Source organism: Ursus arctos, unplaced genomic scaffold (assembly GCF_023065955.2).
Source record: "Ursus arctos isolate Adak ecotype North America unplaced genomic scaffold, UrsArc2.0 scaffold_16, whole genome shotgun sequence".
Taxonomy (NCBI): domain Eukaryota; kingdom Metazoa; phylum Chordata; class Mammalia; order Carnivora; family Ursidae; genus Ursus; species Ursus arctos.
Window position 1 is genome coordinate 59,935,845 of NW_026622830.1, and position 16,598 is coordinate 59,952,442.

The window sequence follows — 16,598 nt, forward strand, 5'->3', positions numbered from 1 at the left end:
AAATTACAGTTTTCAGAAGTTTCCATACCCAAAGCCCTTTAAAATTCAACAATTTGAATTTAACTCAGCAAAATCTTTACTCTAAATACCTAATTAGGTAATAAAGTGACAGGCGTTTTGTTTGGTCTGACATCTGAGGTCTGGCGTCACATGTTTTAGAAATGTTTAAAAGTGGCGCTGGCTCAGTCGGCGACTCTCCTGATCTTGGGGTTAGTGAGTTCAAGCCCCACGATGGGTGTAGAGATTACCTAAAAAGCAAGAAAGAAAGCAAAGAAAGGAAGGAAAAGAAGGAAAGAAAGGGAAGGAAGGGAAGGGAAGAGAAGGGAAGGAAGGAAGGGGAAATGTTTAAAAGCCTAGACAAGAATTACTAGATGATGCCGACAACTTGGTAAATGAGACGCGATCTGACAGCGATCTAAACCGTGGTCTGGCGGGCGCGAGCACCCCCACATCCTGGCGGCTCTGAAAGTTCCAAGCCAAACACTGAGCCGAATCAGCCTGAAGGTCTGCTATAATACTTCAGGTCTTCACCCAGCGCAGGTTTCTTCCTTGTAAAAGTCTTTCCTGAGGAGGTTAACGTGATACTTGAATATACTCTTTAAAATACCAGTATCCGTATTAAATTCTTTATTACGGACTTCATCCCCCAGGAATAATATTCACTAATACTTTAAGAGAAGCAGATAAATTATTTGGTCTTATTCATACATGGATTACACGGCATTTTTAACTTCTAAACATGCTTCCCAAATACTGTCTTGAATGTTACAATGAAAATGCTGTATTTTATATTTTTATACAAATAAAAACCCTAAAAACATTAAACTGGAAAATGTTTATCCAAGTATTACTAACCCTTAGTGATAAGACCACCTTACGATAATATGGAATTTCAAATTAAATACAAAATCTTTACAGTGAGTAAAGAGAACCAACTTTTGAAAAAAGAAAAACCACATCACTTTTTCCCTCCAATCCTATTGAAGTTAAAATTAGCCTCGACTTCCACATCACAGAACGGATATGGGTGCCTTAATTAACACACGAAATAAAACATAAAACTATAAGAGACACAGAATAGAAAAGATAACTTACTTAAAATGCACTTTGATAAAAATATTTTTATTTACTTCTAAAAGCTATCTAGTTGGTTTTATGCCAAGAGCTGCAAACCTGCAGTACATCGATTTCCATTTTTCCTTAAATTTCGTTGTAAATCTATTTGAAATAAGGTCTGAAAAACTCTTATCCACCTTTTTAATGCAAAAGCATGAATCTGAATAAAATTTAAACCAAACAGATTTTTAAGTTACCTATACCTTTAGCCCAACACGTCGGAAATGGGACTACAGCCGCTCTTCCCCATACAGACGGCACCTGCTGGTCTCAGGGCCTCTTGGCCCGCCAGTTCCAGCAACATAAACTCAGGCCTCAAGATCAGACCAGGCGTCCGCGCACCAAGTCCCCTTTCATCGCTCCCACAGCGTTCGCTTCCATCCACAGCCACACTAAGCTTCCCCTGTGTGCTCCTTTTCTCAGAGCTTGAAGCAAAATTTGGGAGGTGCTCCTTCTGTAATATTTTCCGGCAGCCTGAAGAATGCCTCTCAGTTACAGAATCTTCTGCTTCTGCGATCTGAAACACAGACCATCCTGGCTAGATTAAGCTCCAGAGCAGAAGGAAACCAGCCAGTAATGTGACCCCAGGGGCCTGTGTTCCTAGATCATTCAGGGAAGGAGAGAGGGAGGGAGGGGAAAGAGGGAGGAGAAAAAGAAGGCCAGTAGCCAGCACCTGATTAATATGCTAATCCCACCCTTCTGCTCAATTCATCTGGCAGACCTCTGCTCACAAAACCAACAGGCGATTCTAAAATTGAGTAAGCTGCAAATCAAGTCTGACCCAGATCATGTCTGTAGATGGCTCCTCTGACTATTTTTGTTTTCAAAGCCATGCCTTTGGCCTTTTTCCAGCCTAATTCTGACCTTAAGACTTAAGGTAATTGTCTTGATGAAAAATGAATAATGCAGGGGAAAACATCTTGATCAACATTAAAAACAAATCTGTAGAAACTATGTCTATAGGAACCCAGATATTTCCAAGGTAAAGGTTTTTTCAGATCGATAGTTTTAAGTCTGCAAATTTATAAAAGTATTTAGAAAACACACAAGAACAAGAATTTGAAGTTGCGAGATTCTTTTAAAACTAGCTTAGGGAATATTGAGGAATTCAAGATGCCCAATTTCTTAATTTCAAAACATGAGTGAGTACTAAACTCATACTGAAGAAGGAAGACAGAAAAACACTCTTAACAATCTGTACGAGTAAGTTTTTTTCAAAAAAATGTAAAGCTACTTACACTTTTTCCATTCAAACTGAGAGTCTGGGTCATCTCTAAAATGTAGCTATTTAAACACACTCCACTCTGGCAGTGAGACAGTAAGAAACTGGGCTCCTACAGCCTCTGTTGTCTGAGCACACGTGATACACATTCAAGACATAGACAGTTCAGCTCTCCTACTACGCGGGTAATTCTGTCCGTAGCAAATCCCATTAACGAAGAAAAAATCGAGTCCTCTGCTTAACTGTGACCACGACCAGGGTTTTATGAATTCACTAACTTGTGAAAACAAGAGCTGAAAAAGGCTAGGGGAACAAGAGGCCTATCTGTGTCCAGTGATGCCCCAGGACAGCTAGTTTCATTTCTGACATACTACTCTCGATGATGGCTTTGTCTCCAGGCGTTACATTCAGCCTCCTAATAGCAGTCAGAGCTCAAATAACCTCTTAGATGCCCCCAGTGAAAACATATCATTCACCAGAAGGAACTCTGACCCCAGGCAACACTGGGAAGAAAAGGGGCTCCAGAAAAACACAGGCAAGCAAGCTAGGAAAGAAACAGAAGAAACAAGCAGAAAGATCACCATTACTGAGGACACTCGGGACACAAAGGCCTACTCTCATCATAGGAGGAATCCAAGCACGCCACAGGAGCAAGTCTGGTATCTGACCCAGGCCCCTGAGAATGGCTTCGGGTTTAATCTGAACCATCAAGTAACAGACGTGCCAACCACAAAGGCAAACTCGGAGTCTCTCTTGGAACTTACGACTCTAGACTTAAAAAAACAAAAGCTACCTTTACTAGTTGCCAACGATATTTTACACACCCAATTTTCATGTCTTCTGAGGAACATCGGTGCTGTCACATCTTTTTTTTTTTTTTTTTTAAGATTTTATTTATTTATCTGACAGAGATAGAGACAGCCAGCGAGAGGGGGAACACAAGCAGGGGGAGTGGGAGAGGAAGAAGCAGGCTCATAGCAGAGGAGCCTGATGTGGGGCTCGATCCCATAACGCCAGGATCACACCCTGAGCCGAAGGCAGACGCTTAACCGCTGTGCCACCCAGGCGCCCCGGTGCTGTCACATCTTTGAAAGAGGAGTTAAAGATGGAGTCGTTTAGCTAGGAAGAGACACGGCTTCGCAGAGCCCACCTGTCATCCAAGAAGCCAGAGGTCTTCCTGTACGCACACACCCAGAAAAGGTTTCTGAGCCAGACTGAATGAATGCCACGGCACCACCTGCACGGGAGAGAGAGGGCTTGGTGCAAGCAAGTGGCACGGCGGCTGGAGCCTCCACAGCAGTAGAGGAGGTGACGAGAGGACAGACGTGGGAGCTCTTTAGGTGACAGAGAGGAGAAGCCAACTCTCTGACTGCAAAGTAACCAGTGGGCGGCAGCTTTCTCTCCCACCCCTCGAGCTAATTTATATTTATCTCAATATCCAAATATCACCTCCTAATGTGCAGAGTTCTGAGGATACAAAAGATGACAAGACGAAAGAGGCCAAGACCCCTCCAGGCCACCAAGCAGAGCCCCGCCGGAAGCAGCAGCCCGGAAGAGCCGAGAAGCACTCGGGCCACTGAGAAGAACGGGCGGGCAGGAGAGGACGGGGCTCCGCCACACCGAGGAGAAGCTAGGGCGCTGGGCGCTCTCACAGAGAAAACCGCCGCACGTCACTCCCGACACACAGCAGCTCGTTCCCCGCGTGCAGCGAAGAGGAGAGTGTGGTTCAGGCAGTGGGGCGCGGGCCTACGGCCAAAGGGCTGAGAAATTACGCGAGGACACGTCACTCTGGGACGGCACCACTCCTGTTTGCTTCTCGATAAACAGGAAAGACCAATGAGGCTCTTAGATTCTCGAGCCGGTGAGGTCTTGAAAAGAGCGGGAAAGGCCTACATTAATGGTGGCCTAAGTGAAAAAGGTGAGCAGTCCCTTTATGCGCTCCGAATAAGAAACTCACACACTAACATAAAGGCCATCATTCCTTAAAAGGTTCTAGTTTCTTTAAAAAACTCTTTATCGTATCAGTATAGTTAAAAGCAACTCTGGGAAGTCCTCCCTCACAGGTAAACTCATTAAAACTTACAAGAAAGAGACTACGATTTGCTTGGACCCCAATCTGGACCGTGCACATGCCCCTACGTCTGCTGCCACCACCAGCCCAGCTGTTGCCATGTGCCACCAGGCCGCGGCTACAGGCCTCATGTGCCACCACTGCCTGCTACAGGCCCTATACTCTGTTCCCAACCAGTTCCCTGCGTGACGCCCATCACACCATTTCACTGCGCTAAAACTCACCGACAGCTCCCCAATTCTGCCAGAAGCAGTGCAAACTACATACTCAGCATGGTCCGCAAGGCCCTGTACAGGTGGCTCCCCTCGCACCTACACCCTCTGTCTCGCCACGGCCTGGCTCCTGTTTCGTGGCCTTCCACACACTGCACACTGACCTCCCTGCTGTCCTCTGCCCACACCAGGCCCGTGCCCACCTTTATACTGCCTGCCCCATGCCCTTACCCTGCTTCATTTCCCACGGCACTTACACCTTCTCAAATACCACGGGACTGACTGACACAGTACGTTCGTTTGCTGTCCAGCTGCCCCCACTACAACCCCATCTCCACAATAGGAAAGAATCTGATCTGTTCTGCACATACTGTCTTCCAGGACTTCTTACTGAAGTGACCAGGAAGAGATACAGGCCACATCCCACACATCCATCAGTCACCTACAGGCAACAAGGAGAGAACAGAGGGAATTTCTCTTCTCTTTTAGAGGCCGTGGTCACAAAAAAAGCATCTAGACGTTCTAGATGTCAGGACTTGGCACTAAGCTCAGTGGCAGCATGGCCTGCCTCAGTCTTGGGCACTGCTTTACCTCTGAGACCCCACTCAGCTCAGGTGCTTGGTAAGTATTCACCGAATAAGTAGAAGTAAACCATATGAAAATGTTGCTTTTTCAAGAATATAAAAATTGGAAAAGAAAAACTGACACAAAATCTAGGAAGACCATGCAGACCACCTCTCCCCATCCCACATAAAAAATAAATCACACAACTGTAGTATTCTGGTACTCCCATGAGAACCTCCACTTCAAATTTCAGGATGACAAAAGTGACAATACTGTGCAAGATTAGACAGAAATCATTAGAAGGCCAGCAAACAAGGTGATGAGCAAGATCAGGGAGAGAAAAGGGAATCCAAAGCCCTTCATACACTGTGCAGTACTGTCCACTACAGCTTCCCTACAGAAACCTGGTCTTAGGTGAGAAAGTCACCGGAAAGAACGACTAAGGAAAAAGCTGCTTCTCTCCCGCAAATAAATAAAATCTTTTAAAAGGTGGAGGAGGGGCGCCTAGGTGGCTCAGTCAGTTAAGCATCTGCCTTCAGCTCAGGTCATGATCTCAGGGTCCTGGGATCGAGTCCCATGTCAGGGGAGCCTGCTTCTCCCTCTCCCTCTGCCCCTGCCCCCAACTTGTGCTTACTTTCTCTCTCTCCCTCAAATAAATAAAATCTTAAAAAAAAAAAAAAAAAAGCTGCTTATAAATATCACCAAAAGCACATCACACAAATCCAAGTCTGACTCGCACATTTCTCATACAGTTGTATGCTTTTATTTGCTGGCCTTAATACTTGAGGGCAGTACTTCTGGGAAGAGGAAAGCCCTAGTCAATGCTTCCAAGTCAGCTAACAGGAGGAATGTGAAAGAAAACTGGAATTCATATTACACATACAGAATTCAAAATTTACCTCTCTTACTTCTTTTATGTTTGCTTTAATCAACAGTTCTAGATCTAAGTAAAACCAACACTATTAGACTACGATAGCTCCAATTAGCAGCTGATCACTACAACACACCCTGACTTCCAAAAGCTGGGTGTGCTATCCTAAACTTAATTCTATTACGATTCACAGAGTTATCATTCCTATGTCTTTGTGCCTGTTTCCACCACAAAACAGAAGTAACTTTTCTGAAAATTTTAATCTATCAACAAAAATTAAGACTTGATAAGGACTAAAGAAATTTAGTCATAAGAATGGATATAAGCATATTCCGAAGACAAACAGATAATAGGTATCAAAATACAACATACTCCAAAAGGTGACGGTGTTATTTGCCGTTCTTGCAGTTTCTAACAATTACTATACCTCCTCCCTTCTGTTACTCTGAAGGAACTCTGGGGAAGTTGAGGAAGGCACTAAATTTGCAACTGGAAGATACAAAGGAACTCCAGTTCCATCTGTGAGACAAGGAAAGACTCGTTTCGCCATCCTGAACTTCCACAAGGACAATGACAATACCTATCACGTGAGTAGGGACTACGTGGCAGTCAGCAAATAGCATAACAACAACACTGATGACAAAGAAAAGATAATGATAATGATACAATGGGGATGCCAAGTTAATGCTTACTCTGTGCCAAGCCCTATCCTAGATACTTTAAACATATGGACTCAGGTATTAATAACCAACTTGATGAGGTAGGTTCTACTACCCCTGTGTAAGAGATGACAAACAGAAGCATAGGGTGCTAGGTAACTTGTCTGAGGTCACAGACCTCCTGCGGAGCCGAGCTGGACATCGCGCTCGGGCAGTCAGCCTCCAGCGTGTGCTCCTTCGCTAACCCACTGCAGGACTTCACCTATTTTCTCAATCAATAATTCCAACAACCAGCAAGTTCACAAGGCACACCTGACAGGCGGACACACCGAGGAACCGAGAAATGAAGCAACGTGCCTGACGTCACAGCTAACTGGTCGGCGGCAGAGCTGGCCCCAGCACTGGGACACCTGCCAAGAGCACACACTCAAGCCACCACCGGTAACGACACCACCTCCGGAGGCTGCAAAGGCTTCCAGAGAACCAGGAAACAGGCCTCCCTCGGCTTACAAAGGATGACTGAATCACAGAAAGAATATGAGACAGACAGGCTGCTCTCATCCCCATGCAGCACTCCAACTCACTAAATTCTGCGGCTCCCATGACAGTCCTCCCGAGTCTGCGATCCCCCGACTGCGGATACAAGCCAACACAGTACATGCTGGACATGGAGCGGGGACTGGGGAGATGCACCACAATCACCAGGAAATACACGTAGCAATGAATTAAGCAAAATAAGATACATAAAATAGAAGGGCAACTGCAACCGCAAGAGGCAGAAAATTCTGAACTTCTTATCAATTTAGACAATACTCAACTAGAGTATTTTCACAGACACTAATGGCCATTTCTCATGTGTTCTGCCAAAGAGGAGATGAAAGCTAATTCTAGGTTTAGAAACTGCTGGGAGGTTATTTGCCACCAAAAAAGGCTCCTGAAATCTCAAAGAAGACGCCACTTGAGTTTTTCAAATATACTAGTAGAGGCATAACACAGCACGGGGCCAGAAACTGACCAAAATTGTCACCCTAACTGTACGTGTTATAAAACAGAGTGGGGTTTCTTGGCGTATACTGACCAAGTAACAAACACTGAAAAACAAGCCATTATTTATTTGAATGTTAACACCATTCGAATAAACTTTGCAACTCCTGTTTTAGTGAACATCAATATACAGCCAACTTACTTTATCATTTTGTCCCCGTAGATTCTTATTTTACCCGGGAAATCCAGTTTACCCCCAGTGTGATCGCTCACCTGACCGAGCAAACAGCAGAGTGCCCTGTTGGGACTGCGGCTGAGAAAACAGTGGTGGCTTGCGGGATATCGGCTGTGCGGTGACACCCACACAGCCACACGGGAAGGCCCGTGGGTGGCAGGGGGCCCTGCTGGCGAGCAGGTCCCTTCTACCACCTACACTGCCCATTTTCAGGAAGGATCAGCAGCATCGTAGGGGTCCAGTCCTCCCCCAGCTGTATCCTAAGGAGAGCCCTGAAGAAGGCGACTTTTCTTCCCAAACACAGATACACAGTCGTGGGTCCTCTTGCTCAAAGGCCCTCCTCTATGCTTTTGGTTTTCTCACAGTGGTATCAACAGATACTATTCCGATTTAGCAAGAAATTTAAAGTCATTTTTCCAATTCTCCCTAAAACTTTTTATCATTAAAAAATGTTAAAAATAACCTCACACCTATCAGGATGATTACTTCTTCTTTTTTTTTTAAATGGAAATAGGAAATAACAAGCGTTAGCCAGGACACTGAGAAGCCGGAACCCTTGTGCACCATGGGTGGGAATATAAAATGGTGTGACCCAGGGTGCTATCACCTCAGAAAACAATGGGGACAGAGCTTCAGTGTGCAAGATAAAAAGTGCCAGCCATCTGGTTCCCAACAATGTAAATATATGTAACACGACTGTACAAAAATGGTTAAGAGGATAAATTATGTTGTTTGTTTTTTGTTTACCACAATAAAAATTCAAAGAATGCTAAAACCACTTTAATGGAGTGTCTCTTGCTTATTTTACAACAAGCTGGCGAATATAATTATGTCTACTTTTGTAGATGAGGGAAAAAAGCCTTGAGACGCTAGAACTTGCCCAAAGCGCAAGAAGCAGCAAAAGGGAATGACAACCACCGGTCCTTGAGTAAAGACAGGACACTAGTCCAATACTACGAGGAAAAGTTAACTCCTTAAGAAACTCTGAGGTCATTACCAATACGTCGTGAAGATTAATAACAGGAGGCCCCACTTAGGATGGAGTCTGGAGGCCAGCAGGGGTAGCTCTCACCTCCCCACTCCTCCCCCACTGCAGGCCCAACAAGGAGAGGTGCACCTTGCAGGCGGATACCACTTGACTAACCCAGCAGGAGGAAGGTTCCTCCTCCCTCCCAACTCCCCACCTTTCCTCTATAAAAGAGCAGTCCTCTCCTTTGTGCTGCCTCCCTGCTTGCTTGCCTGCCTTTGCAATTCTTTGCTGTTCCCAAATAAACCCATTTTCGCTGGTAAAATGACTGGCAGTTTTATTTTCAAGGTTAACAACATTATTTTCAAGAAAGAGGGAGCTGAGGCTGACAGAGGTAAAGGACTTGGAGTTAAGATCGGACCTTGTAAAATCAACGACCCCAAAGCTCAAACTCATTCATCTTTCCACCACCTTCAACCTGAAAGTCCAGTGTTGTCCATTCAGCTTATTGGTAAGTACTCCCTGAATCCCCACGTGGCAACATACTAGATATAGGACTCTGGGCACTTTCTTAAAAAACTGTTCTCTAGAACTTGGTTTTCTCATCAGTTAAATAAAGTTATAAACAGTTGTTATGAGAATTAAGTATTACAAGCATCAAGGGCTTTGAGAGTGCTGCGTGCCTAGGGCACTGTTCCACATCTTCTGTGTTGGTGCAATGAGTTAAGCATCAGGGATTGGAAGACAATACGGACAGAGGTCTGGCCCCTAAGGAGTTCAGAGCCCACAAGAAGACAAGCACTTAAGTCACTGCACCCACAGATCCAGCTTCCGTCAGACTGGTCCAAGAAACCTCCAGTAATCCCCTTTAAGGTTTAAGGCAGTTTGAGGCTTAAATGAATCATAGGTTCATTCACAAAACTAAAAAACTAGGAACAGCCTACATGTCAATAGAAAAGAAATGAGTAAATAAAGTTTGGAAAAAGATACTCACTGAAAATTCTTCACTGACACTGGAAAACACTCATCAATGAAAAAAGTCCACATAGTATAAAAGAAAACTGTAACTCCCAGTCCTAAAATGCATACATTTTCAAGATATATACCTGTCTATATAAAAATTTTTTTGAGAGCAAGCGAGAGCACATGCAAGCTAGGGGTTGGGGGCAGAGGGAGAGAGAGAATCCCAAGCACGCTCTTTGCCCAGAGCAGAGCCCTACACAAGGCTCGATCGCACGACCTTAAGATCATGACCTGAGCCAAAATCTAGAGTCAGACGCTCAAAGGACTGAGCCACCAGGAACCCCAAGATATATATTTCAAATAATAAAAAAGGTATAGAGGAGTATGTAGACTGTGGTATTTCATTGTAAAGGAAAAATACATGCACATATGTGCTTCCTGTTATATGCACAGATCACCCACAGACATTTACACAATTATGAACAGTGACTCTTCCAGACAGAATTCAGCAGAAATCGGGTTAAAGAGGGGGAGGGTTAGGATTCCCTGCCTGCCCATTTGAATATTGTGCCATCTATATTTCTGTTCAAAATAATAAGTGAACATAAAAAGTAACTATTTTAAAGATACAGTACCTAGTGAAGTCCCCACTATTTCCCAAGAAAGCAATCCTTTCTAAGTAACACGCCCATCAAATAACAAATCAAAAAAGAAATCAGAAAATGTTCAGAACACAGTGATAATAAAACTAGAACATCAAAATCTTTGGGACACAGCTGAGAGTATTTAGAGGGACATTTCAAACTTCAAGTGCTTCTATTTAAAAGGTAAAAACATCAACTGTCTAAAGAAGAAAAATAAGAGCAAATTAAACTCTAAGTAGAAATAAAGACAGAATAAGGAGCAATGCTGCACATTAGCTAACACATAAGGCTAAAGGAAAAATGAAAAATACTGCTCTTATCTTTATTTAAAATTTTAGTATCTTGTTCACCATGGATTTTTTTGCATTAAGGTTTTTTTTTTTTTTTTTAAACGCTGCATCAAGCTATTACTTATCTTGACTACCGAGGTTTTCACTGGCTCCACCAATGCCTCCCCAAAATCCTGGTCCTCCCCATATTTCACTCTCTCCCAGTGGCTCCGTCCACCTCAACTCCAAGGCTCCCCACGTCCACGCCTTATCACCTAAGGGGTCTGTAAAACTAGAAACATTTCTGCCCAATGCATCTTAAATACAATCACTCAATTTTTAAAGTTCTCTTCTGAGGACAAAAAAGGTACTTAACGTTTCTTTTTCAAGGACCAGAACTACAGTAACTCAACTGTCAGAGCCTTATCTTACTTGAAACAGTTATAATGAATTTTTTACATTAGACCAGAAAACTCGATGACTTATAAATGTCTGAATTTAAATAAAGGAGGTAAGTCCTAAAAATCTGTTAGCAAAATCAATGCTTGATTGTGGATATTCCCATGTCCCCTGACATGGCAGAAATTGTAGTTCTTTCCTTCTTACTTCGGTCCAAAGGGCCTGACTGACAGCAGCAATGCCTCCACTCCGCAAGCCACGCTGAACCTCATCAGGGCCAGACTGACACAAAAGGACATTTGTAAATGGCTGACTTATTAAAACATTCCTCCTTCCTCCTTCTTTTAAATCAAAAAATTAGTCTCTAACAGGTAAAATGAAAAAAAGAGACGTGAGATTTCTGAATCCAAGACGGATGCAACAGCTGGCAGTAGAAAACGGTGAAAAGCACATAAAATACACCGTTCAGAGAGCCGCTGAGGCAGTGGGGACAAGAGAGGCTGCGAGAGCTTCAGAGGGTGAAGAGCCGAGAAGCTGGGCTGGGCCTCCGCAGCTGCGTCCACCTCTGCCACGTATCTGTCAACTTGGGGAACGAGTGGAACCCGGGCTCCACGCACACGACTGCCGCCAGAGGCCAGGGCAGCTCGCACGCTCCGGCGGGCCGGACACCCAGAGGCAAACGCAGCGTCTTCACGGCTGCACGTCACTCACGACAAAAAGCGACGGTGCCCACACGTGCTCCCACGTGGATGGAAGCCTAAGTGAGATGCTGGACACGGAAGACCACGGGATGCGGGATTCCGATTACATGAAATGTGCACAACAGGCACATCTGTGGGTCAGAGAGCTCAGTGGTCGGCTGCCGAGGGCTGGGGAGAAAGACGGGTGCAGCAACTACCAGCGGGTGTGCGGCTGGCGGGGCTGGGCGGACTGGGAGTTGATGTTTAACTTCTTGTAATTTTAAACAAGGCTACATCAAAGAACTATTAGACTTATTTATTTTCCACGGTAGTTACAGTTCCTTTAGGATTTATTGGTACTTCTTTTTCTCATTTGACTTTCTAGAGACTTATTTCCAGATACCAACCGGTAACTTATTCGTTAAATACACTCCAAGTTACATAAAATGATATATTCCCTTTTTTCACTTTAGCTAGTGTAAGTTTCTGCCATTTGCACCTCAACATTTCTTCAATAATAAAATTCACCTCAGAATTTAGTGAGCACCTCCTGCATGCCGGGCACTGTTCCGATACCATGAATCCCTACCTCAGTGTGTGTGCAAAGACAGAGATGTGCACCAGGACGCCCTGGTGAGTGTGTAACAACTGGCTCTGTGCGGAGTCAGTGGGGGCAGCCCCGCTCTGTGGTGTGTGCTGATTTCTGTGGTATAAATACACCCACCCTGTTCGGTTTCAAGCTACCAATATGGCGTCAACCAGCTACCACCGACTCTGTAGCTCTCTCTCTCTCTCTCTCTCTCTCACACACACACATTTTTTCTGCCCACATGAAGTTTACATTCTATTAGGCGAGACAGACAACAATAAAATCATAAATAACTAAATTATACGGTATATTGTCAAGTGGTGTTATTTTAAAAATTACTAAGTTCAGCAGGGTCGGAGGGACAGGAAGTGGGCGCGCAGGGGAATGCAGGCTGCAGCGTGAAATAAAGCGGTCAAGATGAGCTACACTGAGAAATATGCACGCGTGTACATTAGAACATGGAGATTCAAAAACATCCTTTTTTTTTTTAATTTACAAGAAAATCACACAGTATGTATCCTTTGGGGCTTAGCCATTCTTTACAAAGTATGCTGTGAAAAGCACCCACGCTGTGTCCTGGAGCTTCACAGTCACTGCTGGAGAGCACGTCATCATATGAATGTACCCCAGTTCTCTCTCCGTTCCAGTCTGGGACTAGTACAAATCACTTGTTTCTTGGTACACGCGTGCACGCATCTCTGCTGTGTGTCCACCTGGAACGGAACCACGAGGCCAGTGTGCATGTTCCACTGTAGTAAGTGCCACCAAACTACTGTCCAAAGTGGACGTACAAAACGATACTCCCATCAGATGTGTCTGAGAGTTCCCACTGCTCCTTAACCTTCAAAAACGAAAGAAATAAGCCTAACTTTCAAAGCGTGGTGTAACTTCAGCGCGGAGCTGTAATCTGACCGTACATCCCAGTGCGCTACACCCTATGGCGTACAAGAGCTATAATGAAGTCTAACACTGCTTTTAGTAATAGCATCACTGAAACCAAGATGAAACAGAGAAACCACGTTCAAACACGTTCAGAGGTCTTGTTAGTGACAACACTGGCACTGTTATTCTGAAATGACACGCAAGTTTCACAGACATGAATGATGAAGCAATGACACAAACGTGTTAGTGTTAAGAACCAAGATTTTAAGCAAAAGAGAAATGACATACAAACATAAAATCAAAGAAGTAAACCATTTTAATCTTATAATTTTTTTACTTTAGATTTTATTTATTTGAGAGCGAGAGAGAGAGAGAGAGCACGAGCAGGGGGAGCAGCAGAGGGTGAGGGAGAAGCAGACTCCCCGCTGAGCAGGGAGCCCGACGCAGGGCAGATCCCAGGACCCTGGGACCATGACCCCAAGCAGAAGGCAGGTGCCCAACTGACTGAGCCACCCAGGCGCCCCACTGTAATCTTAAATTTAAGTTGGAAGTATCGAGATAAACTCATGACTTTTTTTCTTTCTGAAAAATACACACTTCCTATCTCTATACCCTAAAAAAGCCCAGAAGAAATAAGATTCCAGCATTACCTATCACAGTATCCAGATTCTAGTCCCTGAACACCATTTCCCACTAAAACGTGACAAGGAATCAAGGCTCCTTAGAGAGATGGCTGGTTTCAGGTCTGCGGCAATAAGGGTACAAACTGAGTCTGAAACTATTTTATAGTGCCCATAAACAAGAAAACTATAAAAACATTACTGGAGCCATTTCCAAAGGCCACAGAAGATATCTTTTTTTTTTTTTTTATGTTACGTTAGTCACCATACAGTACGTCATTAGTTTTTGATCTAGTGGCAATGATTCATTGTCTGCATATGACACAGAAGATACCTCTGAAGGGCAATCTGACCATCAGAAAGAATGCAGTAAATTAACATCTACGTATGTGTGTACACATACACATATATAGGTCATCTTAACATCTATGCATTTATGAGACTAAAAATAATTTTCACTTGTAGAGAACAAACTCATTCTGAAGCTAGTAAATACAAGAATTATCCATTTATCCCACCTTTTCTGCACGGGCTCCAGCAAACAAATACAGAAGGCAGAATCAGATCGTCACCGTGTCTGCAATTCTGATACAAAGTACCCAGGCAGCCACCATCAACACCCACAAAAGCCACAAGGTGGAAGGATCACACCACCATCTGAACAAATGATTAATGTCACCGTCCCTAAGAGGTGAAGCCAACAGCAAGTATTCTTACCCCCAGAGTTGAAGCTCATTCTAGCTGGACTTCTAGCAACCAGTTTTAAACTTTATGAATTAAATGACATCACATAATACAATCAGCCAAATTCAGAATGTGGGAGATTCTATAGGATAAATGACAGTTTCTTCCAGAGCATCAACAAAAGCTGTTATTTAAAAATAAAACGGAAAGGGTGCAAGGCAGGAGTGGGAAATGTTAGAGATATGCCAACTGACAGGCCAAAGACTTTTTTAAAAAATGGGGAAATTTGAAAATTAAACATTACCGAGTTTTATTAGAGAAAAGATTTTATTACTTTTTTCTTTCCTTCTTTCTTCCTTTCTTTTTTTAATTTAAGTAGGCTCCACACCTAGTGTGGAGCCCATCACAGGGCCCAAACCCACAACCCTGAGATCAAGAGCTAAGCTGAGATCAAGAGTTGGACACACAACCGACTTAGCCACCCAGGTGCCCTGAGAGAAAAGATTTTAAATTACTTTTAACTATGTGAGGCATGGTAAAGGTATTATGGTTATATATTTTATCTGTTAGGGACATACAATGAACTTTCATGGGTGAAACTTTATACAATGTCTGGGATTAGCTCTAAAATACTCCAGCGAAACAGGGGCACCTGGGTGGCTCAGTCAGTTAAGTGTCTGCCTTTGGCTCCGGTCATGGTCTCAGGGTCCTGGGATCGAGTCCCTCATTGGGCTCCTTGCTCATCACAGAGCCTGCTCTCCCTCTGCCTGCCACTCCCCCTTCAAGCACGCACGCACACACTCTCTCTGACAAATAAATAAAATCCTTAAAAAAAAAAAAAAAGAAAAGAAAAAAAAGAAAAATATCTTAAGGCCCCTAATCTTTCAGGTTTATCCTCAGGCTGAATTAAATAAAGAGCCAAACATTATTCTTAATTATCCTGGTATGTTTTAATTCTTAAACATTTGAAAAAAATGCTAGAACTTTGTTATTAATGGTAGTACTTGGGGAACAACACTATCTTATATAATGATTATATTATGTTTGACTCTCTGCATATAGACAGGTATGTTTTAGATGGCATGTTCTGACACACATAGTATACCTCAAACTGGGCAATAAATCATATTGAAAGGAGTCAATCTGGGGTGCCTGGGTGGCTCAGTCAGTTCAACGTCTGCCTTCAGCTCAGGTCATGATCCCAGGGTCCTGGGATCCAGCCCCGCATGGGGCTCTCTGCTCTGTGGGGAGCCTGCTTCTCCCTCTCCCTCTGCCTGCCACTCCCCCCTACTTGTGTTCTCTCTCTCAAATAAATAAATATTTTAAAAAATAAAAAAAAATTTTTAAAGTAATAAAATACCCCAGGAAACAAAAGTCTGGGAGAGAAGAAATAGGACAAACAAGGGCAGAAGGTTGAAAAAGGGTTCATTATCCAATTTTTCCAAAATTTCTACAAAAAGTCTTTTAAAAGAACTGAGGGAACACCTACCACACACATTTATTTTTCTAACACCCAACTGAGTTAAAGATGAAGCAGCACTGTAAATACAACGTTGTCACACACACCCTAAGCCCGTAATCAGAAGTCAGTATGTTTAACGTGTAGAGCCAATCAGAATCCAGAGAGTTTTAAAGGAAAGTGTGGGGGCAGAACAACTTCAGCAGTATACAGATGTTTTCTGCATGTCTGCCAGGCAAGCCATCCACAACTGAGAGAACCAAAATGGAGAAAGAAGCAACATTTCCCACCCATGCAATGCTCCAGGAAACTGCTCTATTACACACATTATAGCACAGGCTACTCTGGGAAAAAATGTTCACACGAATGTCTTCAGAAGGGATCCAGAATCAAGATTACAATTCACCAAAGGTGCAGCTCCCCTGGTGCAGAGGTGAGCAGGTAGGTCTCATCATAACTTATCCTGACGGATTCTCAGTATAAACAATACGGAGACTCAGATGTATCC

At 43.6% G+C, this 16,598-nt stretch overlaps 1 protein-coding gene and 1 long non-coding RNA gene across 9 annotated transcripts in view; one reads left to right on the top strand and one right to left on the bottom strand.

Annotated features, from left to right (window-relative positions):
• Positions 1-16,598, top strand: part of LOC125282066 (focal adhesion kinase 1-like) — a 424,568-nt gene that overhangs the window by 211,034 nt on the left and 196,936 nt on the right. The window lies entirely within an intron of this gene.
• Positions 1-16,598, bottom strand: part of LOC125282090 (uncharacterized) — a 106,164-nt gene that overhangs the window by 67,894 nt on the left and 21,672 nt on the right. The window lies entirely within an intron of this gene.